Below are 26,366 nucleotides of genomic sequence, written 5' to 3'. Positions count from 1 at the left end.
GGTCCTAGGATAGGCTATGGCTTCCTAGATACAATACCAAGAGCACAAGTGAAAAACAAGAAAGATAAGATGGACTTCATCAAAATTAAAACCATTTGTTACAAAGGACATCATCAAGAAAGTGAAATGAAAGGGGAAGGGGGTAGCTCAAGTGATAGAGTGCGTCCTTAGCAAGAAAAATAAAATGAATAAATCTAATTACCTCCCCTAGAAAGAAATTGTTTTAATGCTTAAAAAAAGTAAAGTGAAACAACAATCTGCAGAATAGGAGAAAAATTTTGCAAAGCATATATCTAATAAGAGACTAGTATCCACGATATAAAACAAATGCTTACAACTGACCAATACAAAGAAAATCGACCCAATTTTTAAATATGCCAAGTGTTTAAATAGATACACAATTGGCCAATAAGCATATGAAAAGATGCTCAGCATCACTAGCGAAATCAACATCAAAATGAGATCTGATTTTACACTCACTAGGATGGTTATAATCAAAACATGGAGAATAACAAGTGTTGGTCAGGAGGCAGAGAAATGGGAACCCTCAATACGCAGCCGTTGGAAGGGGCAATGGTACAGCTTCTTTGGAAAAGCCTGGTGTTTCCTCAAAAGGTTAGAATTATATGGCACAGCAATTCCACTCCTACATATAGAGTCATCCCTCAGTATCCTCGGGATTTCGTTTCAGGAAACCCCCACCCTGGATACCATAATCCAAGGATGTTCGAGTCCCTTTACAATCAGCCATCTGGATCCATGAAGTGGAAACTACAGATATGGCGGGCCAACTGTACAGCCAACAGAATGAAAATATATTCTCACAAAACTTGCACATCAATATTCATGGCAGTATCATTCAGAGTAGCCAAAGGTTACAAACAATATCCATCCATCAATGAACGGATAAACAAAATTACCAAGAATAGTCCCACAAACTTTTGGTCATTGAATCTTTGACAAAGGAGGTGAGAACATACAATTGAGTAAAGACAGCCTCTTCAGAAAATGGTGTAGGGAAAACTGGACAGCTGCATGTAAATCAATGAAGTTAGTCTACTCCCTCACAGCATACACAAAAATAAATTTAAAATGGCTTAAAGACTTAAACATGTAGTCAAGACACTATGAACCTCTTAGAAGAAAACATAGGCAAAACATCTGACATACATCTCAACAATGTTTTCCTAGAGCAGTCTACTCAAGCAATAGAAATACAAGCAAAAATATACAAGTGGGATTTAATTAAACTTGCAAGCTTTAGCACAGAAAAGGAAACAATAAGCAAAACAAAAAGACAATCTATGGAATGGGAGAAAATAGTTGCAATAAATGAGACTGACAAGGGCTTAATTCCCAGAATATGTAAACAGCTTTTACACTTCATAAGAAAGAAAAACAAACAATTCAATCCAAAAATGGTCAGAAGTCCTAAAGAAACATTTCTCCAATGAAGACATACAATTGACCAAGAGGCACATGAAAAAATGCTCAATATCATTATCAGAGAAATGCAAATCAAAACTGCAATCAAGTATCAACTCTCACTAGTCAGAATAGCCATCATTCAGAAGTTCACAGACAGTAAATGCTGGAGAGGCTGCGGGGAATTGGGAACCCTCCTACACTGTGGTGGGAATGAAGTTTGGTGGAGCCATTGTGGAAAACAGTATAGAGGTTCCTCAAAAGACTAAAAATTGACCTCTCATATGACCCAGCAATCTCACTCCTGGGCGTATATCCAGAAGGATCCGTAATTCAAAAAGACACCTACACCCCAACTTTCAGAGCAGCACTATTTACAATAGCAAGACATGGAAACAACCTAAATGTCCACTGACAGATGACTGGATAAAGAGTTTGTAGTGTATTTGTACAATAGATTACTATTCACCCATAAAAAAATAATAAAATAATGCCATTTGCAGCAACATGAATGGACCTGGAGAATGTCATTCTAAGTGAAGTAAGCCCGAAAGAGAAAGAAAAATACCATATGAGATCGCTCACATGTGGAATCTAAAACAAACAAACAAACAAAAAACAAAAAACAAAAAATAAAGCAAAGAAACAAAAAGATAAACTTATCTACAGAACAGAAACAGACACAGAGACATAGAAACCAAACTATGGTTACCAGAGAGGAGAGGGTGTGGGAAGGAATATATTGGGAGTTCAAGATTTGCAGATACAGAGTATGTATAGAATAAACAGCAAGTTTATACTGTATAGGACAGGAGAATATATTTATTATCTTATAGTAACTTATGTTTAAAAAGAATATGAAAATGAATACAGGTATGTTCTTCTTTAACTGAAGTGTTGTGCTGTACAAAAGAAACTGACACATTATAAACTGACTAGACTTCAATGAAAATGTTTTTAAATAGACCAAAAACGAAAAAAAAGAAAAAGGATATTATCAAACTAAAAGAATAAAGTACTGATTCAGGCTACAACATGGATGAACCTTCAAACTTTATGCTAAAATAAGCCAGACACAAAAGGCCAAATAGTGCCCTTTAAGGTGAACTGTATCTGAGTGTTTATTGTACTATTCCTGTAAATTTTCCGGAGGTTTGAAGTCTATCAATATCAAAAAAAAGTTTTATTCATTAAAATCATAAAACGCTTCCTCACAGGAGGGCTTTAATTATTAAATGCAAAAATGCATGTAAAGCTCTTGAAACAACACTGCACGTCCACACACAGTCACTGCTTTCACTGCCACTCAGAGGTTGGTACCAGCGCTGATGAGAGCTACCTCCACTCGCTCTCCTGCATACAGGAGTGAGGGCCTGAGCTCTAACAGGCAGTGTGAGCGTGAACCTGGGTCAGACACAGCCACATCCCAGACTCTGCGTTACCCAACTTTCTTATACAAACTGCAACATATAATGTAAACACGCTACAGGGATGTATCTTACAACGCAGGGAATACAGCCAATGTTTTACAGTAACTATAAATGGAGCATCTATTGTACACCTGAAATATATCATATTTTAAATCAGCTATATCTTTGTAAAAAATTAAAAAATAATTTAAAAATGTTATCACTTTAATATTCAATTCAGTTTTTAAGTAACTACTAAACAGCTTAGAATGTATAAAAGCATTTAAGTGTGCTGTTTGTTTACATATTTATTTACTTTTAGCCTCCTGCTAAAAGAGAAATTAAACAATTTTTTCAAACACAGCTTAACAACCATAACAACAAAAAGGCAAAACTGAGAGTGAAGAGAAAATGGAGATTCAATACTTAAATGAAACCAGGGGGAGGTAAAGTCATAAAAATGGATTCCATGAAGTCAGGGCAAGTGTTAAAGGCCGACTAGAAATTCAAGACCAGGGCCTCCACTAACAGATAAATACACCTAATTACCTACACCCCCAAAGAGCCCCAAAGAAAAGAAAAAGACAAATTTCTTTCCCAAATAACCCTGATATTAAATTTGGATTAAATACTTAAAAAAAAAAAAAAAAAACAGAAAAGATGAGTGACACTGTGAAGGAAAAGCCCAGCTGGGCTAACAAGCTAAGTCACAAATCTAAGTGTGATAAGTGTCCGTTTACTGATGTAAGTTTTGCTGGGCTAACTCGTAAATCCGATGTCAACAATTGTCAGTAATGTGATCTGTTCCAAATTGATAAGCTTCAGTGTACTGATTCCTTGCTTTTTGTTGTTGGAGCCTTATTGGCTAATAGCCCCATACTTGTAATTAAACCTATAAAACCTCACGTGCAGGTCTTGGAGGTGCTCAGAGCTTCGGAACAGAAGCCCCTCTGAGCCCGCCGGGGTAATAAATCTCAGTACTCCAACCCTCTGTGTGGTGCTTGTTTCTTGGCTGGCCTGTTGTTTCCAAAACAACACAAGCGACGATGCCCGTGAGATAGTTCTGCAGTGGGTGCTGGCAGGTCCCCATGTCTCACGTGGGAAAATCTGAAACATCCTTCTCACCACTCAGAGTCATCATAAGCCCACACCTCACCTCCCGCTGTTAAATGCAGGAGCACAGGCAGGGCCCGGCCTTTGTTCTCTCTGTGTCATCACAGTGAGATAGGATGGAAGGGGGCAGAGCACATCCATTCAAGGAAGGCCACAACAATTAACATCATAATGGTGAAGGATTCAACCCCCAATAGGCCTTGAGGCACAGGATGAAGAGATTTAACTTCTAGCAGATCTTGAGCTTCATTATGCACCCACTGTAATAGTAACATGGTGAATAACATGCCCCAGGCACCATGGCAGTCCCAAGGCTAGCCACAAAAGGTCAAAGGGTGGGAAATGGTCAACTCTCTGGGAATACAAGCCCCTTGCCCTAAGGCTGATCCTTCTACTTATTAGCATATGAAACCACCAAGCCCAAGAAAAAAGGGCAACAAAACACCACCTCGGGGTCACCACTCTCTCTCCCTCTTCAGAGAAGGCCCACACTATGTGGAGTGTGTACCTACTTTTAATCTGAGCATCAAACCCCCACAACTCGTGAAGTTTCTCTTGCCTTTCAATGTATCTCTCTGAATAAATATACCTTTACTCAACACTGGCTTGCTCTTGAATTCATTACTGCATGAAGCCAAGGAACAAAATCTGGTGGGGCACATCCCAGGGGCTCATCCAAACCCTGAGACACAGCCCTTCTCATGCGTCACGTTTTTTTTTTTTCTTGTATCAACAGGACTGGGTTGTGAAGGGAGCTCTGAGGCCTCAGCTAAGGGACAGAAGCAGCCCCCAGGGCTCGAATTGGCGGGCAGCCTCTTCCCCAGCAGGGGCCCTGGGGTCTGCCCAGTTCTGTGTGTTTCCCTGTTGTGCTGACTCCCCAGCCTGACAGCGTTCTCCCTAGGCCTGTCCCCACAAAACCCTTCTCTCCAAAATACAAGCACATCATGTCACAGTCCTCTTGTTCAACCAGGAAATGTTCAACCCACTGTTTCCCTCCCCAGTAAAGTACCTAACTGTCCTCCCTCCCATCCCACCACTTCTTTCTTTGTGACAACTCTGCACTCCCCACCCACCATCCTGAACGCAGGTGCCTTGCTGGCTGGGACCGAGATGTTTCAGTCTCACACATCCTGCGTCCATTCACTTTCCCCTTGTTACCTTATAAAAGCCTTTCCTGAGTCACCCACGAATCTGATACTGAACATCACAAAGTGCTGAGTTTGCAGTCACTGTGTGCATACCTCCCAGGTTTTGAGTAGGTTTCCTTCACAAGATCTTCATTAAGGAGCTGCATCAAGAAGTTTAAAGAGTCTTTTCTTACATCTGAGCTGAGGAGCCTGCAAAAAATTTAAATGGCTTTGAAGAGAGGGTTAACCAGGGACAGAGGGTTCGCAGGTCCTATTCAACAGTGTCATGAGGCAAAATGTTCTTCAAAGGCTCAGAGTGGCTTCTGAACGTGGAGTCAGCAAGGAGGAGGTGACAGGCAGTGAGTAGGGTGGGTGACACTGGGTGCGCTTCCCCAGCTGGGGAAGAATTGGATTTTGTTCTAGTTTTCCAAACAATTTCTTACTACCTTTTTCACCTATTGTCACATACCATTTCCTACGAATTAAGAATATCAATGTCAGTCATTTGGGCCACTTGGGAGAAGCAACACGATGCCATTCACAGGGCTGGGACATGACAGCCACACCAGTCTAGGTTGATAGACCAGTGGGGGTATTTCCAAGGTGATCACGGGCATGCAGCAAACTCCCCAGCTTCAATGACCTCATCTCAAAGGTGGGGCCAATAAAACTACCAAGAAAAGTGCGTGATGATTATTGCCGACAACTGTTTACTAGGTAATTGCCCGTGACAGCTGCAGCTTAATGGGTAATGAGTATGATAGCAAGGCCCTGTCTACCTGGCCACACGCTCCCTGCCTTCCTGCCTTGGTGCAGCAGCAGAGTTTGTTTAGCCGATATGAACGCCCCCAGAGCAGCACTGATGGGAAAGCTCGCAGCTCTGCACTGCGAGGTGTGTTCCTTTCCTTCTCAGTGCTGATCACAGTTTGCTGTCATCTGTTTTTATGTTTATCCCTTTTATAACTGCCTCCCCCCGGAGTTTTTGCTCAAGCAGCGCAGGGCCAGTGTGTCTTGCGGCCTGCCAGATATTCTGGGCTGGGAAACAGCTGACCCCACATCTGGCTCTATTGCTGAACGGAGAGGGCAGAAGGCCCTGGGGCACATGCTGAACCGAGGCCACTGCACCCAAAATTATGATCTGACTTTGGGCAAATTACAGTCTTCTTTACCCTGAGATTCCTCATCTGTCCATGAAAATAAATGCCCATGGCACACAGAGTTACAAGGATTAAAGGAAATCACCAAATTCATAACCTAGCCAAGGGGCTACCAGTGCGTCCTCAACAGACAAATGCTGCCTTTACGGCTCTGACACACGCGAAGTGGGGCGGCCGCACACAGTGAACACTGATAAATGCCAGTGTGTTAAGTGCTTCATGTGTGCTACAATACTCTTCAGAACTTACAACAATCCCAGGAAGAAACGAATAATATCATGCCCATTTCACAGATTCACCAACAGGTTAAGAGAGGTTACATTCTAGTCCAAGGCCCTATGGTGAGGAAATGGCGATTTAAACCGGATTCTGGGCCCAGGCCTTGTCTCCAACTCTCTCCCAGCCACCTGATCACTTGCCTATGAATTCCACATGTCCAATACCTAAGTGTGCAGTCGGCCAGCTCTTAAATGCAATGTGTGCCACCGTTTGTCAATGTTGGTTAATTACCATAAACTGTTCTCAGAAACCACTACAGAAAAGAAAGGTGGACTTAAGGAATTCTGCATTGCGTTCTCCTGTAATGTGCAGAAACCCTTCCCTACACCACCAAATCCAAACGTATGCTTCCTCCATGTTTATGTTTGCACACGGCTTATTAAAGTAGAAGGTACCTGCAGTAATTCCATCTCGGCTGCTTTCCAAGTTTGCAGATTATCCATAATCATTCCGTGAATGAAAATACTACAATGTGAATGAAAATACTGCAACCATGTCAGTAAGCAAAGAATGCTGAAACCAAGTCATTAGCGGCTGCTGCCACACCCCAGCGAGGAAAGGCCTGCAGCCCAGCCGCTGCAGCAACTCACAATGGTGCCCTCTGAGCAGACTCAGAATAAGAAAGGACAGGATACTGGCCCTAGATAGCTAGGTGCTTGTCTAAAGAATGAATTCAGTGAGTCCAAAATATTTTCTTCCTCCCATATATAGAAAAGCACTAAATTATTGAACTTGAGATACCTGGCTTTCTTTAGATAACAAGCAATCTTTTATTGTTCCAACAACCTTGTCTTTGTTGTAAAGCTCCTATATATCCTAGCTCATCCCAAACCTCTTGGGAGCAGTCCCTCAGAGAGATCTGAGAGGCTGTCATCCCGGCTCGAGTCCTCCCGCAAATAAAACATAACTCTTAAATTTTAGGTGGCACATGTATTTCAGTCAACTGTTTTGGACACCATGAAGGGACCCAGAGCAGACTTTCTCCACCTGAACTCTCCGAGTAACTGGGGCCTTTGTACCAGCAGTGGCCCTTTGTGACCATCCGCCTCCTCGGGGAGTCCAGATGAATTTGGGTGAGTCTCTCCTGGTTCTCGGATCTCATATATTGGTTGATAATCCTGAGTTTTATTTGGCGGTGTTTCCAGGTACCTGGCCCTCCAGTTGAAGGAGACTGGGGGGAATTACCCACCCAGTGGAGACATACTGGGTGGGACCTCGTTGAAAGGTAACGGGAAATACCCACATTGAAGAGACGTCAGAAGTGGGCTGGTGGAAACCTATTAGGAAAATACTCACCCAGTGGAGACGTCCTGAGTGGGTCCAAGTTGAAAACACTGGGTTCAGGACTGAGTGGTTAGGTAAGAGGCTGGTCTAATGTTTTCCTCAATTTGGTTACATCCATTGAATTTTTCAGGATAAAAGTAAAACTCTTACGAGGAACCTTTCAACTCCAAAAATGGGACCATCCTCCTGGCTGGTAACAGCTTTCTCGGGTGACAGAGAATCTTTCAGGAGTGGTAGAGACAAAGACTTCATGCCATAGAGTTGTCCCTGCGGGAAATCTTACTAGCAAATTTATTCTGAGTACCCGACCTTACAATGGGGAATAGAACTTTCAAAAAAAATTAAAAAAAGAAAAGAAAAGAAAAAGAAATGACAGATTGCCAGCCTCCAATTAATACCCCAGCCAGGTTTATGTACATACAAAACTTACAACATTAATTGGGAATTAGAAAAGAAAATCTCAATCTGAAAGTAAATAATCAGGCCTGATAGAAACATTTTTTGGAATTCTGAACTTATAAAAACAAAATCCACTTTAGGGGGAACTTGAATTTCTCTTCCTGTGTCCTTGAAATGTAAACGTTTTATCTTTCTCTGGGTCTTTTAAGTGTGTTTATGTATGTATATGTATGTTTACTTTCTTTTTAAAGGAAACCTTGGACTCTGCCATACAAAAGGTACAAGTATTGCGTACATATGGTGGCCACGTAAATAAATTGGATTCTAAGCAATTCTTTGTTTGTACCAATTTTCAGATATTTTGCCATCTTAAACTTTGTTGCATCAGCCTGGACCACAAAGGCCTTTAGCTTTTGGAGAGTAAAGCTTTGAATTTTATTTAGGCAACACCCCCACTCTCATGTGGAAAAGCCTCTTCATCTTATTCATTTAAAATCACTATATATATATATATATATATATAAATTGATGGCCATATGATGGATCCTTTAATTTGGAAAAGCTTTTAAATTTGTGAAAGTTGAAAGAGATCTCATGATAAACAGCTGTTTAATTGGTACCTATTAAAATCAAGTTTAAAGATAGAAAAATATATCTAATTGTTAACCTAAGAACTTAGTTAAAAAAAAAAACTGTTTTGAAAAGCTACATTTGTGTTTTTCCTTTCCAATAGATGGTTCTAGAGATGTTAATAAAAACTTAGAATAATTATTGGTAATTAAGTTGAATAACTGGAAAAAGGATTGTAAAAATGTCAGAAAAAAAAAGATAAGGGCTTATCCCAAATGGATAAATATTTTTATATGGTTATTTTGAATGAGATAAATAAAATGGACATTTTTGGAATAGATACAAGGTTATGATACTACACTAGTAAAGTTAAAAAAAAGGGCCAAAGAGATCACCTACTGTCCCCCAACATTAAAGTTCAAACAAGTCCATTTTATTTGCCACAGTTTAAAATATATGTATATATAGACTGATATACTTGATTAATGATTGGGACAACAGACCAATTAATCAAATTAAAAATTGAGTAGGACCTAAGCACTTTGGCTGAAACTTGGGCATCCTAGAGACTTTTCTATAAAATTAGATACAATGAACAACAACAACAAAAAGTTTCTGGCAATCCTTCTAGAAATAAAAATTATTGATTAAACCTAATAAATATAAAAATTAAAGGTATAAGATTTAAAAAATTTGAGATAAATATTTATAAAATTGGTATATTTAAATGGTCTTTATATAAACCTTTTGCTTAATTATGTTGTGGGATAGATCTGTTTCAATGGAAAAACGCTTCCCCTTCTTGGTATTATAAGGCTGGGCACATATCTGTCCCTCAGAAAATATTAATTGAACAAAGTAAAGGAAACCAATAGAGTTACATGAGCCATCCAATATAACGTAGAACTAAAAACTAATATACAATGGCTAATAAAAAAAATATAATAAGAGGTTTACCCTGGGTTTAACTTATAACTCAAGGAAAAGAGACATCACTAAATACCTTATGCAAGCTTTGGAAGACATGATAAAGTAAACCTTAAAGTTTTAAAACATTGAATTCTTTGTTTACAGCTCTCCTGATTGCTAAAAAAAATGCCAATTACGGAGATACAATTGGTTCTGGGTGACAGAGCAGTTCTCTGGGGAACTGGAAGCGTGTGTCTTTGTCTTGCAGACCAGAAATGTAAATACAGAAACAGTGACCTAGGACTGAGCCTAGTTAGCTCAATGAGATAAAACTTAGGGCCAAGAAATTTTTGGCATTTTAGAACTCAGAACTCTGACGGGTCCTTCAGACTTTGTCAAGAAATCTTAAATATCTGTTTCATAAATAGTAAGCCTTAGTGATTTGAGCAAGCAAATTCAGCCTACTAGAACTATTATTATACCTATATTATAATTAACTTTTAAAGTGAAGCTATGAGATCTCTAGCTTTTGTCTGTTTATAAACCTGCGTACACATTACAGATGTGAGATATTTATACAGCTAAAAAAAAAAATCAAAGTCAAAGATCTCTGCTTAATTGACGTAAAAAATAAGAGCTTACAAATTAAGTATTTTTAAAATAAAAACTGAACAAATTGACTTTCAGCATCACGTGAACTGGAAAAATTCAATATTAAGATAATATTTGATATTGTTTAGTTTAAGTTTGTTCTAATTAATATAGACATCTTTAAAGTCATCAATATTAAGTATAATACCTTTACTGTACCTAGGTTTAATGAAAGTCAAATAAGATTCTGTTATATCTGGTGAAGATTTGTCAAGAAAAAAATAACAGTAATGTGGTGTGGTAAAATTTTAAGTAAATTAAATGCAAATGAGATGAGAGCTTTGGGTAAATTTTTAAAATATATTTTTAAAATGTATGCTTAACATAATCTCTAAATGTTTGGTATCTTTAAATTCTAGAGTTGTGCTAAATTAAGTTAAATGATAGGATTTTATTTAATAGCTATGCCATTTTCAGATAAAATAAGATTGAAATATGAATTACTTAACATTTAACTTACTCTTACAGAGAAACTAAAGGTGTTTAGATATATTAATAAATGGTTGGTGCCACCCTGAAATAGACTCTATTTTTAAGGGAATGATCTCAGTATCCTAGGAAAGTAAGATAAATGTGTAAAGGAAGATATAAGAATGGAATTATATTTTGTTAATGAAAAATAGTGACTTTGTCCTGAAGCTGGTTATTTCTGAATGGAAGAGAAAATAAGGGACACACTAATATGAGAATAGAAAGCTGTGGAAGGCTTGTGGAAGAGGTACCCTAAGGAAAGAGTTTCGTACGTTGTCGGAATTGGCTAAATTTAGAATCAACTTGGGCAAAGTAAATGAATCTTAGAAGTAAGTTGGTACAAGACTAGATTTGGTTTTCTCGCTGTTAAGAGGAAACATGTTTTTTGAAATGTTAATCCACCTTCAGCAACAGATTGTAAACCTTCTTATACCACTTAACTGATCTGTTCTGCCTTTACCTTTGACGTATTTTCTTGTTAATGAATAAGTACTGCTTTACAGTGACCTATATGTTTATCTGACCAAGTGTTCTGAAATCTTTTAAAAAGATCCCCAGATATCAATTTCTAATTAAAGTTCTTTTAATCTCCAGTTAAGTTTGGGAAGTTACAGATGGCCCCTGAAACATCCCAAAGAGAGATTTTAAAAGAGTAAGTTTCAATTGGCGTGTTAAATAACATGATATTGTCAAATGAATAATAAATCTTCTAAGGTTATATTGTATGAGAAAATATTATTAATATAGATATTGTAGAAATTATATGGACTCCCTAAAATTCTGGTATATCTGAAATGTTACCAGTGATAATTCTGGGTATAGTGACCAGGTTTCTTTATCGATTATAGTGTAATGGTGTTTAACCATGATTTTAAATCTTTTGTCATTTATAGACAGTTAATGGTTGTCTTCTGATGGTTTTGCAAAATGCTTGCTCTTCAAGGAGATTTACTGATTTCTAATAAATTTCAAACTATAGCAGTGAACTAAACTGGGTAAGAAATTTTAAATTTCCAATGAAAACTGTGATTAAAAGAATTAGTTACATGGGACTGAGTAAACTGGTGAATATGGTTATAATTTTTGATTTTGTTTAAAATACTACTGGCTTTTAACCTGTTTCCCAGACATAAAGAATCTCTTCTCTTTAAGCTAGCTATGATTCACAGCAATTTGATAAATTATACCTATGTAATCAGACTTGGAACAGTTATCTTTTCTCTCTATCTGATCCCTCAATAGACTAAAAACTCTTAGGTCCCCAGTGGCTCTATCAGACAAATGAGGAAGATCATCTCCTAACAGATATAGGAATCTCAAGGTATTTTAAGGATTTTAAAGAGAAAAGAATTTACCTAAATTTGTAAGGCAGAAATCCATGACAAGCCATTGACGGGGCTTTCCAGGCCTTAGCAAATCTTATTAACATTCTACCCTGAGACTCCTTATTAAAAGTTCCAACACAGCCAATTTAAAAAAGCCTATATGATCAAATAATCAGACTTGACTTGTAAAGAAATTAATCTTGATTTGGCTTTGAGAAAAATGAGGGTAATTTTAGAGAGAAAAAATCTTATATTTTACTGGATATTAAGTTCTAGTTTTGTTAATTGAGGTCTATATTTACTAAGACACTTCCCAGATCATTCCTTGCTTTTATGTCATATTGCTGTACAGTTTAATTTAATTATGAAAAGGATACTCTAGGTTTGTTTCCGAAGCTCAGTAATCTATCCTTGTGTAAATTTCCAATGCTCCATGACCTAAGCCAGGGGATTATACATACTGGAACATGCATGACTTAAAGAACTGTCTCCAACCTGAATGGAAAGACCTTTTATCAAGTACTCTTAACTAGACCATACACACAAAAGCTGAAGGAAACGGAATTTCGGATTCATTTCCTATCAGAAACAGCCACTGCAATGCACTGGCCTATAGAGCACTTGCTCACCTGAAAACAATGCCAAAATGGTGAAAAAGCTACCAGGCCAGGATGAGAAGAAGACGACATCTGAGCTCGACAGCTGACCCAAGACAACGGAGCAGGCTTGTATACCAATTACTTTGACAATTTCTCCTACCTTTGATTATGAACTACTCCAATTGTTAAGTTTATGGTAAATTACCTATGTCTAGTACTTCTGTGTTACCTTGGTGGGTTTCCCTACTCCAAGGCTCTAACTAGATAGCCCTCAGAAACGTTATTCTAAAAATAATTTATAGTTCTGTTTAGGCCACTGTTGATCTTACAACGTGGGAGAACTCACCTGGCCAATTAATACCTGCTCGGAGCCTGACCATAAATATGAACTTTCTCATAAGATCACTCAAACTCAATCAGAAATACAAGCAAAATTTTAACCCAAATATACAACTTCTCTACTATTAAATTCTTACTCGTTACTTAAAAACGTTACTAGCTATATTAGTTATATGATCTCTATTTTATTAAATTGTTGTCTGTTACATTTCCCAACGTGTAACTAGGCCTACAAGATTGATGATGGCTAAACATCCTGAAGAAATAGATAAAATTTTTAACCCTGCATAAAATAAATGTAATAGTGTGATTCTAGGTATGGGAATGAGCAACGAAGGGCAAACATTTCCTGGATCATAATAGACTAGTAAGACAGGCGATCCAGAAAACTTTTAGTATCAACAGGCCCTGATAAAAAAACCTAACACCTTGAATGGCAGCTCAGAAAATTCTTCACCTGAAATAGGAATGAGCCATCCTAGCACCGTGGGACAAAATTGGTCATGAAATGTCTCTCAAAATATAGGTCGAATTTAGGACCAAGGGGGAGCACTGTGAATGAAAATACTACAATGTGAGTGAAAATACTGCAACCATGTCAGTAAACAAAGAATGCTGAGACCAAGCCCTCAGCAGCTGCTGCCACACCCCAGCGAGGATATGCCTGAAACCCAGCCTTTCAGCCACTCACAGTGGTGCCCTCTGAGCAGACTCAGAATAAGAAAGGACAGGATACTGTCCCTAGATAGCTAGGTGCTTGCCAAAGGAATGAATTCAATAACCCATATGTTTGCTTCATCCCATACATAGAAAAGCACTAAATACTTGAACTTGAGATATCTGGCTTTCTTTAGATAACAAGCAATCTTTTATTGTTCCAAGTACCTGGTCTTTGTTGTAAAGCTCCTATTTATCCAAGCTCCTCCCCTACCTCTTGGGAGCAGTCCCTCAGAGATCTGAGAGGCTGTCATCCAGGCTCGAGGCCTCCCGCCAAATAAAACATAACTCTTAAATTTTAGGCTGAACGATTATTTCAATGAAGTCCCAGAATAGACACAACTCATCAATTCTGTAATGGAACACACTGAGTCAGGAACCAAAAGCATGTTCTAGTCCCGAAAAACTACGGTTTCCTCTTTCTTCCTGTCATTATACAATCCCACCAGAACTCATTAATTTGCTGTCTGCACGCTTGGCAACCAAACTCAGAGAAGATTCAACTTAACAGAGCTCCATGCTGGGGAGAACCCCCCGCAGAAGCACAGCGGTTGGCCTGCCCTCCCGCACGCTCTGCTGACCCCTAGTGTCCTCCGTGGAGACCAGGCCAACAGAACTGCTCCAAACAGCTACAAAGTCCCACAGATTAAATAAAAGCATTTTATTTTATACTATATGTTATGTATATACTCATCTCTGAAAACAGCTTTGCCAGAAGCCCAAATCTTCAACATTAATCTGCAAAGGCAAATCCGGTCCCCAAGGGAAAACAAGTTTTAAGATGATGCTATGGCCTCCAAAGTCCTCTCCAGGACCATCAACCAAACTGCCTGCAGGCCTGCAGCTGCAGGCGGCTACATGTCTGCTTTTAAAGCAACCCCTTCCTGCCCTCGGGCACTACAATGTCCCTCTACGCCCTCCCTTCTCAGGGTAAGAGCAGCTGCTGCAGAACCTTGCAGGGCAGCACTGACAGGACTGGACTAAAGGATCAGAGCTAAACTAAGCCTTCTGATGACACGAGCTGTGTCACTTTACAGATGAAGATATATATAGAGAGGGTTGGGGTGATATTGCTCAAAGTCACACAGCTAATAAGTGGCAAAGTCCATACCTCTGCTCCTCCCTCTGGCGTGATGCCCCAGCTGGGACGCCCACAGGGTTCTCTCGTGCCTGCCTGACCAGTCCTTTACTGTCACTCATAACCCACAACACGGTCTGACCCTAGCCTGCTTTTTCAGCATCTTTTCCTTCCAATCTCGCAGGAACAAGGCTGCTTGGGCCACTTTATGACTTCCGGCTTCCCAAAACCTCCATGCTCAGGCTGGTCTTGCCTGTGCATCCTTCCCCCTGCTCAGAGGCACTTCTTCCCCTGCAGGAGGACTTTTCCACTCTCCACAGGGACACCCCCTCAGGGGAGCCCTCTTCTTGCCCTCAGAAAGGCAGGTGTCCCAGGCCACATCCCGAGCTGCCCCACTAAGTCTGCGGGTGCTCAGGTCTGCTAGTCAGACCAGCAGCCTCAGAGCCAGGAATTATGCCCGGGTCACCCTGCAAACCTACTGCCCGCCTCACAGCCCCCAGCCAGCAGGCCACCTGGAAGTCACAGCAAGTGCCCCACCCAATCCAGAAGTCTCTTCATTTGCCAGCACCGCTGATGACTTGTCTCCAACCTTTGGTCAGTTTTGCAAAAAAGAGCACCTTCCACAGTGAACAGGGGGTTTTCGCTTCTGCTCCCATCCTTACTGCAAATGTCAAGGGAAACCAAAAGGCCTTTTCTCAACACTTTTCTGATGACACCCTTCCACCCACTATACTCATATGCTCAAGAAAATTGGGTCCACGTGATTTTGTTTCCCTTACGCTAAGTGGCTCAAAACACTTTGTGATTTTTTTTTTTCCTTTTTTGAGGGTATTTGTACTCAGTTTCTCGGCTTTAATCGGTTTTCGTCTCTCTCTTCAGTATCCCAAGCAGTTACCACTTCTTAGCCACTTCAGCAGCCTCCCTCCCAACATCTAGTCTAGGAAATCAGCTGTGATGAGGGGCCTGGAGGCAGTCACAGAAGAAGTAACTAAGGGACAGAGAGGCGACATAGTTTGCCCAAGGTGATCAGCCTCAACCCCCAACAGTGTGTTTCACGTCCCTCTGTTTAACTCTTATGCTAAACAAGCTAACTTTTTGTAGATTATGGTTATAAACAGATGAGGTATCAAAATACATACAAGGACACACATCAACTCTAAGATGTTCATTAACTTCACTATTTTGTTTCTATTTTTTTATTTCTATTAAAAAATAATTAAGAACCTCTGCAGTCAATATAGAAAAATGTTACTGGGTTTTAATCCAGAATATAGAGGTGTTGTGTGTCATTACTCATACTTATTTGTATGTTCACAAGACAAAATGATTTGAAGGTCTCTCTCCCCTCCTCCTACTCAGTACCTGCTCTCACCAGATCTCCCAGTCCACACATCTAACAGCCTTTCACTTCACCCACAGCTGAACTCATCAGTTTTCCCCCAGAGCTCCCTCTGCAGCTTTCCCTCCTCAGAGCACAGCAGGACCATCACTTACCTCATTAATCCACCCAGAAACCTGGGCCTTCCTCCATCCTACCTTCACAGACAGCATTCATCCTTTCATTTTTACCATCTAAACATGCCTTCAATCTGTTCGCTTTTACACACTGACCGTCCCACCGCTCAAGTGGAAGCCACCAACACTGCACACCTGGACTCACGAGTCTCCCAAGTGTCCCCACAGCCGCTCTCACGTACTTGAGACAAAAGGGATTGTGTCACTCCCGCGGTTTTAGGACTCTTTTCAAACCCACTCTTCTTAGAAGAAACTCCCAGTTCTTCACCTGATAAAGATCTTTGCCATCAAATTGTCAGCTCAGGGAGGGCAGGACAAGCCCTCTCCCCTCGGCCCCTCCCTCTGGCAGAGCATCAGGTTGGGAGGACCTGCTGAGCTACACCAGCCTGTATTCTAACCCTGGTCTTGAGTTCTTAGCAAACTGCTTCACTTATCCATACAAATCCAAGGTAGATTAGAAAGATTTTAGATGTTGAGCTAGACTATTGATTTGGGGATTTTGCACTAGCAACCTGCAAGTACATGTTCTAATGATTCTGTCTTCTTAAAACCACACCCAGATTTAAGGAGTATTTGTGGAATGTCTTCGGAGTAAAAGGGACTGTACTTTAACAGACTATATGTTTTATAACATGAACAACCCTGACAGGGTCACAAATGGAACCACCTCACAAGTGACAGAAGACAGGTGAGAGGCACAAAGCAACAGGTCACAGAGATGGTAAGAGCAAAGTTGTTTCTCCAACCCCCAAAAAATTTTTTGAAAGAACCGAAAACTCTGAATTTTGAAAGTAAAACACTATCATATAAAGAAATAAAATAAATAATCCTCTTCATCAGTGTTTCAAGATCTGACTGCAGAATTTTTAGCATGCCATACTGAATCCTAGCACAGAAAAATCAGATGGACTAGTGGTGAGTAAGTTCCAGGGAAACGGCAGCAATTCCTCCACTTGTAAGAGGACACACACTCAATTGTCGAAGGTGATTTTAAACCACATTCTGGAGAAATTCAGAAGATTCAGGCACCGATTCTAGATGGTGATGACACGGAAGGACGGGTTGGATGCATGCTTCTAACTGAGTCACCGGCATTCTTACACTGCAGGGGGAAACGGAGGCTCTCAGTTATGAGCAGAGATGTTCCTGTCATGTCTCCCAGGCCGTGCCTCGGGGACTCAGTGTCCTGCAGCAGCCTGGCCCCAGACGAGGACCCGCAGCGTGGCCCACTCAACCAGGAGGGGCACTGTGCTTGAGAAAGCCCATCCCCGATGGGAGAAAGAGGGGCTGGTGGGGTTGTGTGTACCTAAAATGATCATAGAAATACACCTGCATACATTCATTTGATACAATTAATATTAGCAGGCTATTTAACAAAATTTCAATTGTCAGTGTTAATTTTACCATTCCTTTCCTCTTGTCCCCTGCACTCTGAGACAGGCTTAGGCTCTCTCACACCTGCAGCTCTGATGCAATAGTTGTGAAGTCATTTTACTTTGCTGCAAGTGTCCTCGCTCCCCGTGTCGCTGTGACTGTCGTCTCTTAACAGAGTCAGATGTCTTCCTGGATCTCTCCCTGAGTTCCTTGCTCCTGCTTCTCAGATCCTGAGATAAAGAACAGGTGAAGACACATGACTAGAAAAGGCACTGTGGACTTGACCAAGTCCTCAGTGACCCCCTAGGTGAGTGCTGCCCACACCTTACCTTCGATTCTCAACGTTCTGCCCAGGGTGACATCCAGACAGGAAAGAGTCTTGGGCCCAATTAAAAGCTGTGAGGCTTGGGTGCAGGGAAAGGTGCAGGAGCTGGTTCTGGAGCCGGGCCCCTCCCCACCTCTGCTACTCTCTCTCCCGAGGCCCTGCCCCCAAGCCCCCAGGCTCCCTGATCTTCTGTCCTTCTCTTCTACACTACTCTAAGCCCTTTTCCCCTTCCTTTATTCCCTGATTATCCCCAGCTGGAGTGATTTTTTCATCACAGCATCTAAAAAAAATTTCCTACAGCTGAAAAAGAAGTCTCCAGAGGTCAATGCCCACATGGTGGTTCCTGAAGAGAGCCCCTGGTTAGGGGGACTCTCACCAACACTCACAGGGCATCAGACATGTTGCAGGGTCGACCACCCCCAACAAGAATTTGCTGTGACCCCTATGCCCGCACAGCATCCCTGTTCACAAAACTGTAGTTGGGCCACTTATCCGTTATTAAGAAGCAAAAGTAAAAAAATTGCTCATGTTTCTTACTAAAATTATCTATGAGGTGGAAAAAGAAATTGTAATAGAAAAGAACAAATTTGACTCCATGTTAGATGTGTTCGTTTGTCTTTAAACCTGTACCCTGTTTTCTAGGCTAAGACTTGTTATCTCTGCACCTTTTGTAAAAGAAAGTTGCCTTTAGCCTGAAATATCCAGGAGGGCCTATTTTGCGGGCTCTGATCTTTAAGGATGTTAGCTCTTCTACACTTATGTAGAGATGGCAAGTTGCAAAATAAAGAATAAACTTTGTTTTTTTGAGGTTTTACAGGGGTGCCATGATTTGACCCACATGGACAGCTGCAAGAACAAAGGATTCCAAGGAAATCAATTCGTACAGCAAGAAGTTTGCAACAACCAACCACACAGCCGCCCCTTTTTAGTAAAAAAGGAGACTGAATTCTGACTTGGGGAAGAGGGTTCTCCAGGATATCAGTATGCCATCTTCTGGGTCTGCCAACTTTTCAAATAAAGTCACTATTCCTTGCTCTAACACCTCATCTCCCGATTTACTGGCCTGTCATTCAGGAAGCAGAACTAGTTTTGACGTGGTAACTAAATGACTTCATTGGAGGTAGTATGTCTCCACTGTTTCCTCATTTCCAATATGTCACAACCTATCAATTTTATATGCTGTTTAACAACACAACCAAAAAACCTTTGTTAGGGAATTGATTCTATGGAAAGAAAGTTATTTCTACTCCTTCAAACCTTTTTTTTTTCTTTTCTATTTTATTTTGTTTTGCTTATTGAAAAGAAAATAAAAGTGAAATCATTTTATTTCACGTATTTTTGTTACAACTACATATTTTAAATTCTACAGAAAGATTTAAATTGCATTATAAATTTGTTCATATATTAATATAAAGATATATACACAATCAATGCGGATTAGGAAAGGAATGGATATTTACTAAAAATCCACTGCACATCCAGTCTTTTACAAGCATATCCTGGAATATAATAAGCTCTAGAATCCAGGGGTCCCCCACCCCCTTTCTCCCTGCCGAGTGCCTTAGTAATCAACAACCAAGGCACCATCATAGAGCCACGCGATATGTATTTTAGGTATAAATGAGGAAATTAACTCATTCAACTCTAAATCAAAAACCTTAAAATAAATACTTAACTTATTTACAAACAAAGAAAATTGAACACAATTAAGTACAGTTTCTTCCCCAAGGTCACTAAGCTAATAACTGGTAAAGGCAAGATTTGAGCTCATCTGCCTGATTCTAAACACTAAGGTGGAAAACACATTTGATTGTGGAGGGTCCAGCAGCAAAGCCTATCACCCTATCTTTATTCAGATCTAGCCTTAGACAGCCTGAGACAGCACCCCATTCCTATGGAACTCGAGGATAACACAAAGGATTTTATATCCAGTAGTTTCTTAGGTCTCATTTATATAAAGTGTCAGCAGGTCAGCAGAAAAAACTCTGGGAAATATGAGTGGGTCCAGAGCTTTTTGCTGATTAGTAACTTTATCAGAACAGCGTGACCTTCCCATGAGAGGCCACATGGACCTTAACTAAAGGCAGGTGAGCAATGAAAACTAGCAAGACCCTGGAACTCAAGCAAGAAGGATCACTGCCATCCCCCACCAAGTTGCCTCTTCACCCTCGTGGGCACGATGGCAGAAGATCCAGGTTCTTGTCCAAGTTACACTATCATGGATTCTCACCCATAAAGAGATACGACTCTATGCTGTCTTAAGTCCTTCCCAACTCAAATATGATGACACCAATATCTGAGCAGAATGTCTATGTCTCCACTTCCTCTCTTCTGTTAGGAGAATAATTCTATGGCCACAAAGCAGAAATCCAACTAAAAACACCATGCATGAAGCCAGGTGAAAGTCTGCATAAGACACTTTGCTCTCACGGACAGTGAATGAAAACTCAGAATAAGTGGTTCTTCTTCCTCTGTAAGTGGGAGGTAGCCTGATTGTGTGTGTGTGTGTGCGCGCGCGCGTGTGTGCGTAAATCAAATACAATGATTTCTGGGATGTGTACAGATTTTTTTATGTTACTGTCATTTCATGAGGATGAGACAACCTTTAAAGTAATTTGAATCTAGTGTTCTGAGATATTCTCAGGTTCTTTTGGTGGAGGAGGGGAAAGGGGAAATGAAAGGAGGAAAGAAGTAAATGAAGCAAAGGAGTAAGAATACTGCTAGCGAAAGGCAAGACATTAATTTTGTTCCTACTTGCATCACACACAAATTAGGGACTGGCTTTCCCCAGGTGTGTTGTCGAACACTGATTTGCAGAAGAGGCAACAGCCCATTTCTCACTGAACTTGTGACAGTACGTGGCATCTTATAGACACAAATCATTTACCCTGATCAAACACTCTAGCAGCAGGCCGTAATTCTCCTATTTTGAGACACAAGAAAACAGGAGTTCAAAGCGGATATATAACTTGACAAAAGTCAGAGGACCATTAAACAAGAGAGGATGAATTCAAACTCAGATCTGAATGCAGAGTCTGCTCTTCTCACTCCCAGGACTGGAAAATCCTTAACACACAGGCTCCCCAGCTCCCCTGCAGTGTTCCTGGCGCCAAGCATTTCCCATGTTAATGGTCGCCAGTTCTCACAGTCACAGCGCTCTGTGCAGCCAATGGCCTCCATCGGACCTTGATCATCTACCTGTCACGCCCAACAGGCTTCTCCACAAAGGCAGGAATGCTGGCTTTCAAGTGCATAAAAAGCCATCCCTGGTCTAACCTGGGCTCTTCGGAGGCCTCTCCAGCCTAAAGGCAGCCATGAAAATGCTCACAGTTTGTACATGAGCCACACTACCTCTCTCCATCAGTCTCCCCATATACACTACTTAGCTACGACCACTTTGATAATCTTGGAAACAAATTTTGAAAAACAGAAAAGAAAGGATTCTGGAACAAGTATTTAATACTTACAATTTTAAATGACAAGTTACAAAGTGAGTATTGACAATCCGAATCTGCCTTCCTAGGTGTCAGTTTGAAGAGTTAAAAAATATAATTGCAAAAAATTCTCACTTACAAAATTAAGTAAAACATAAACAATAATCTGGGCTAAACTCAAAAATAATGCCCATGTTGTACATGGAGAAAAATACAGGACTATACTGAGGGGTAAATTAAGAGATGTGAATGTAGAGACATCAACATATTGCATGGAGGAAAGCAGCTTTGTAAAATGAATGCTCTTTTAAATATAATTCAAAACTTACTAAAAAATCCTATGAAAACCCTTATCTGTTTTTATACTTTAACTTGAACAAAGAATTTTAGAATTCTTCAGGAATAATAAAGTCATAATACTAGCCAAGAAAAATTGGGATGGAAGAAAAGAATCAAAAAAAAATCACACTGTCAGATATTAAATAAACTTTTACAATATGTAAGTTATGGTGCTGGAGTAATAAAGTAAGATTGACAGAAATAAACCATGAGCTCAAAAAGAGACTTTAGTGTACATAAGTATTTTGTGCATGTGGGATTTCAAATCAAAGAGCAAAGTATGAATTCAATAATTGTCCTGGGAAAATCAGAGAATCACCTGGAAAGAACAAATTCTATTCCTGTCATAATGACCAAAGAAAAATTACAGATAGTGATGTAAATATTAAAAAGTACTAATAACAGCAAATGCAACTCTTTGCTCATATTAATTCAACTTCTCCTCACTATAACAAGTACTATTATCATCTCCATCTTAGAGATTAAAAAACCTACAGAAGAGATTTGTACCATTATAAGAAAGTATTTCTAAAATAATACCAAAAATAAAACCCAAAAAGAAGACATTTACTATCTTAAGTATATTTTGGGCCACAACAAAAGTAAACCTACTGAATAAAATGAAAGGCAAGAAATGACAAGTAAAAACTGCGTGATACATATTGATGAAGTCAAGGGGTTAATGTTCATAACATACAAAGAGCTGTCACAAAGCAACAAGAAGCTCCCTCACTTAACTGTGTGCGAAGGACAAAAGGGATCATTCACGTTTTAAAAGTCAGATGGCTAATAAGTGAAAAATGCTGAATACCTCATTGGTCATCAAATGCAAACTAAAACAATGAAAAAGCACTTTTGCTCATCATATTGGCAAATATTTTTAAAAGTTGTTCTAGCTAGTGTCCATCTGTGAGAGAACAAACTGTGAGCAACGTGTTTGGAGGACGACATGTAAATGGATATGTAAACTCTGATAAACGTGTGTACACACAGATTCAACTCCCCTTCTAGGAATCGTTTCGTTTAGAAAAAAATCAGTTCAAAAAGATTTACTCATCAGAGCATTTACACAGCACTTTTTACAATGGTGGGAAGAAAAGCTGAAGTGAAATCATATCCAGCGATAGAGAATTGGTTACATAAGTTATTCTACATCTTTTCATTCCCCGCAGGAGAAGGAATTTCTAGAGTCACTTGAAAGGAGCCTGTGATGTATGTAATTGTCACATCCAGGGACTAAATTTCCAGAAACCTTAACTAAAGGAATACTCATACAAGATCACAGGAATGTTTGTACAAGAAGGACGCCAGTCAAACACCCTTTCTGACAGTGGAAAATGGAGAAAACTTAAGTATCCACCATCAAGACAATGATGCGGTAAATCAAGGCGAGCTGTGGGCACTAAGGGGCAGGCGTTTTGGCGTGGTCCAAGGCCTTGTCCACAGTACTCTCCCACCAAAGGTGTCCTTACACAAGAGACCAAATCTACTGCACATCAGGAGACCCCTCTACTCTATCTGAAAGGACCGGGTGAGTCTGGAGTGGGAGGACGTCTATGATATACACCTCAGTGAATAAACCGAGCTGCACAAAACATATAGTGTGGCCTTATTTTTCAATACAGCATATATACACACACATATACATAGATTTCTCATATACATGTATGTATGTATGTGTATATATATATGACAGGCATAAAGGTCATGAAATATATACACCACATTGTCAGCAGTTTTTACTCTCAGAAAAAAAAAGGGGAAGGGATGTAGGGGCCTTTCGGTACCACCAGAGTTCTCTTTTCAGTATTTCAGTTAAATATACTTGGAATTTAAAAGTTTATTTAAGTCCGAAGTAAAATGGACGATGCCTCCACAAGACAGAATGCTATACTGGTCATTAAAAATCATGCCAGGGGAGAGAGAATACTGTAGAAAAACGTGTAATAAGCCGAATGGAAAATGGATGTCTCCACACAGTAAACAGGCACAGAGTGCTCGCTGGTTTTTATGACAGATGTAATACACACTGATGAAAAGAACAGAAAATAGATGTAAAAGTGTTAATTATTATCTCTGAGTAGTGGGACCAGGATAGACACTTTTGTCCCTTTTTTCAGACTTATTATATTAAATACACATTATTTTTCATCTGAAAAAAAGCATTTTTAGATGTCTAGTACCACACATTGAAAAAATTACACTAGTACTTACAGAAATAACTAGGAGACACGGCAGCAGCGTCACAAAGTGTAGAACGGGCGATCCTGAATAACACCGCGCAGTTACATAAGGACCCACAAAGTAAGAGCACCTGCTGTCTTAGGGCGTAGCCCCCTTCTATTTGTCAGTTGTGTCTTCAGGGCTAAGGCAGTTGTGAGCACGGCCAGTGTCAGTGCTGGTGTCTGGATGGATGCCACTGGAGGTGAGGGCACCTGCAAGCCGAGAGGAAGAACAGAAATCATCCTCTGCTTTTTCTGTCTTGTTTCTTTGTTACTTTTGAAGAGAGGTGTAAATAAGATAAACTAAATCTTCCCTATTAAAATTTCAGTAATGAAACCGTTTTTAAAGGGTTCACAACTTATATTCTGCCTATAACTGTCTTTTCAACAAAGCATCATATTTCTTAAATGTTAATTAACTCAGTTAATTAACTACCTGTTGAAACCTATTAAAGAACATGAAATGCACTATGTAAAATCACCACTCCTGCAGTGACTGGCACATCTGTCTTGATAGCAGTGCAGTCAGCCCCCACCATCCCGTGGCCCTGAGCTCCTTATGCTGCTAAGAGAGCACGCTGCCACCTCAGATGGAGAGAAACGGTGAAAGCGTTTTCTGAAATCTACAGCACTGACAAAACATAACTGACAAATCCCAGGCTCCTTTGAGGCTGTCATTTTCTGTTTCTGGCCTACACCCGTCAATGAGCAGAACCACCCCATTCCCGAGCAATGGGACTCACGTGGGAAGCAGTTTTGGAGAAATTTCCAGGTATAGAATGTAACCAACTATACATAGAACTCTGAAAAAAGAAAAGATGCAATACTCTGATTTTGGAAGAAACTCAAAATATTCTCCTAAGCCTTAGTAGCTGGAAAGTCTGGGCATCTCCTAAGCCACTTATTTATTTCACAGCCAGTGAGCATCTCCCACAAACCCTGTTTCCCTGTGTCTGCTGGGAGCCTCAGGCACACTCTTGCTGTCGATCTTATAAGTCACAGGCCTGAGGCGTGTGTCTCACGCCTGCAACTCTCACACAGGCTCGCCTCCTAGCCTCACTGTCTGAACTTGGCCCCATTTCTCACCTGTTTATTTGGTATCTGTTCTTCTGTAAGCTGCCTGAAATGCTTTTTGGAACAAGTCAGAAGAATCAGTGGGTAGAGAAATGGACAGATGGACAGGTGAGAGTTGGGGAGACAGAGTGACTCCAAGAAAAGGGGAACAAAGAAAATTTCCTATGCAGAACCCTCTTCTAGTCAGGGAAGAAAACCACCACGGAGAAGTGTGAAGAGGCAGGTGGCTTAGGACTGTTTCCTGGATTCCATGAAAAGTCACACCAAGAGATGAGAGGGTAGAACTATAAATAATAAAAGAAAAAAGCATGCATGCTTGAAAAATATATCTACAATATGTACTTTCTAAAGAATAGATTCAAATCAGCACGGCCCAATAACACAATCCTTGGGTATTTACAGAAGTGAGAATCCCATCTCCAAACCACAAGGCATCCCTTCGGAGCACTAAGAGTCTACACGGGACGGTCATAAAGCTGTCACCGCAAAAGCGATGCTATCCTGCCCTTACGAGGAATGAGCAGCTGTGCTCGGGCTGCCCACGCGCGCCATTTACACCCCACAGCACCTCTACGGGAGAGGGACGCCTAGCGAGCCCCATCTCTGCAGGACAGAAAACAAGTCCGGGAGAGGCTAAGCCGACCTACCAGTTCTCCATCTCACAGGACTGGTCACTCCAGAGCAGGACTCGAACTCGGACCCACGTTTGTAACCGCAGTACTACCGTGATTTGTGTGCTTTTTGTGTGTATAATACATTTGTTTCCGGCATGAAAGGATATTTAACAAATGTTCGGTTGTCTTGTCTATCTCATTAGCTCACAATCTTTATATTTTTGAATTGTACTCTTTTCCCCTGGAGAAAGGAACGGAAAGAGCGGGGGTCAGAATGAGATGGGGCTCCATTCTTTATCTGTTACCTCATCTCATCCAGTCCCCAACCAGGGAGAAGGAGCAAATGTTCTCTTCATCTTTAAAGAGAGAGCTCCACTGATGGTGACTTACTCAACTCCAAAACCATGTCTGGGGGAAGGGCACAGACAGCAACCAGAGAAGTATCACCCGTAGGAAGGAGAAAAGAGCTCAGGGTGTCAGCCTGATTTAATTTCAATGGATAATATAATACCACAGACTAAAAATACTAGCATGCAGTGAATTTGCTATTTCTTGACATCTAGCAAGTTTTCATAGCCCGCATGAAACATTATCGTGAACTAGTTAAAGGAAGAGTC

The 26,366-nt window shown here is 40.4% G+C and overlaps 1 long non-coding RNA gene across 1 annotated transcript in view; it reads right to left on the bottom strand.

Moving 5' to 3' along the window:
* The window catches only part of LOC135320498 (uncharacterized), a 121,921-nt gene that overhangs the window by 8,690 nt on the left and 86,865 nt on the right, over positions 1-26,366 (bottom strand). Inside the window, exons 9-13 of the long non-coding RNA XR_010379658.1 lie at positions 25,783-25,990; positions 24,805-24,864; positions 24,054-24,274; positions 17,772-17,971; positions 5,189-5,284 (exon numbers count right to left, since the gene is read on the bottom strand). This is a non-coding gene — a long non-coding RNA (uncharacterized LOC135320498). The remainder of the gene's footprint in view (positions 1-5,188; positions 5,285-17,771; positions 17,972-24,053; positions 24,275-24,804; positions 24,865-25,782; positions 25,991-26,366) is intronic.

The sequence above is a fragment of the Camelus dromedarius genome, unplaced genomic scaffold (assembly GCF_036321535.1).
Source record: "Camelus dromedarius isolate mCamDro1 unplaced genomic scaffold, mCamDro1.pat HAP1_SCAFFOLD_117, whole genome shotgun sequence".
NCBI classification, from domain to species: domain Eukaryota; kingdom Metazoa; phylum Chordata; class Mammalia; order Artiodactyla; family Camelidae; genus Camelus; species Camelus dromedarius.
Note: the sequence above shows the minus strand (reverse complement) of the source record. Positions and strands in the feature narration are given on the sequence as shown.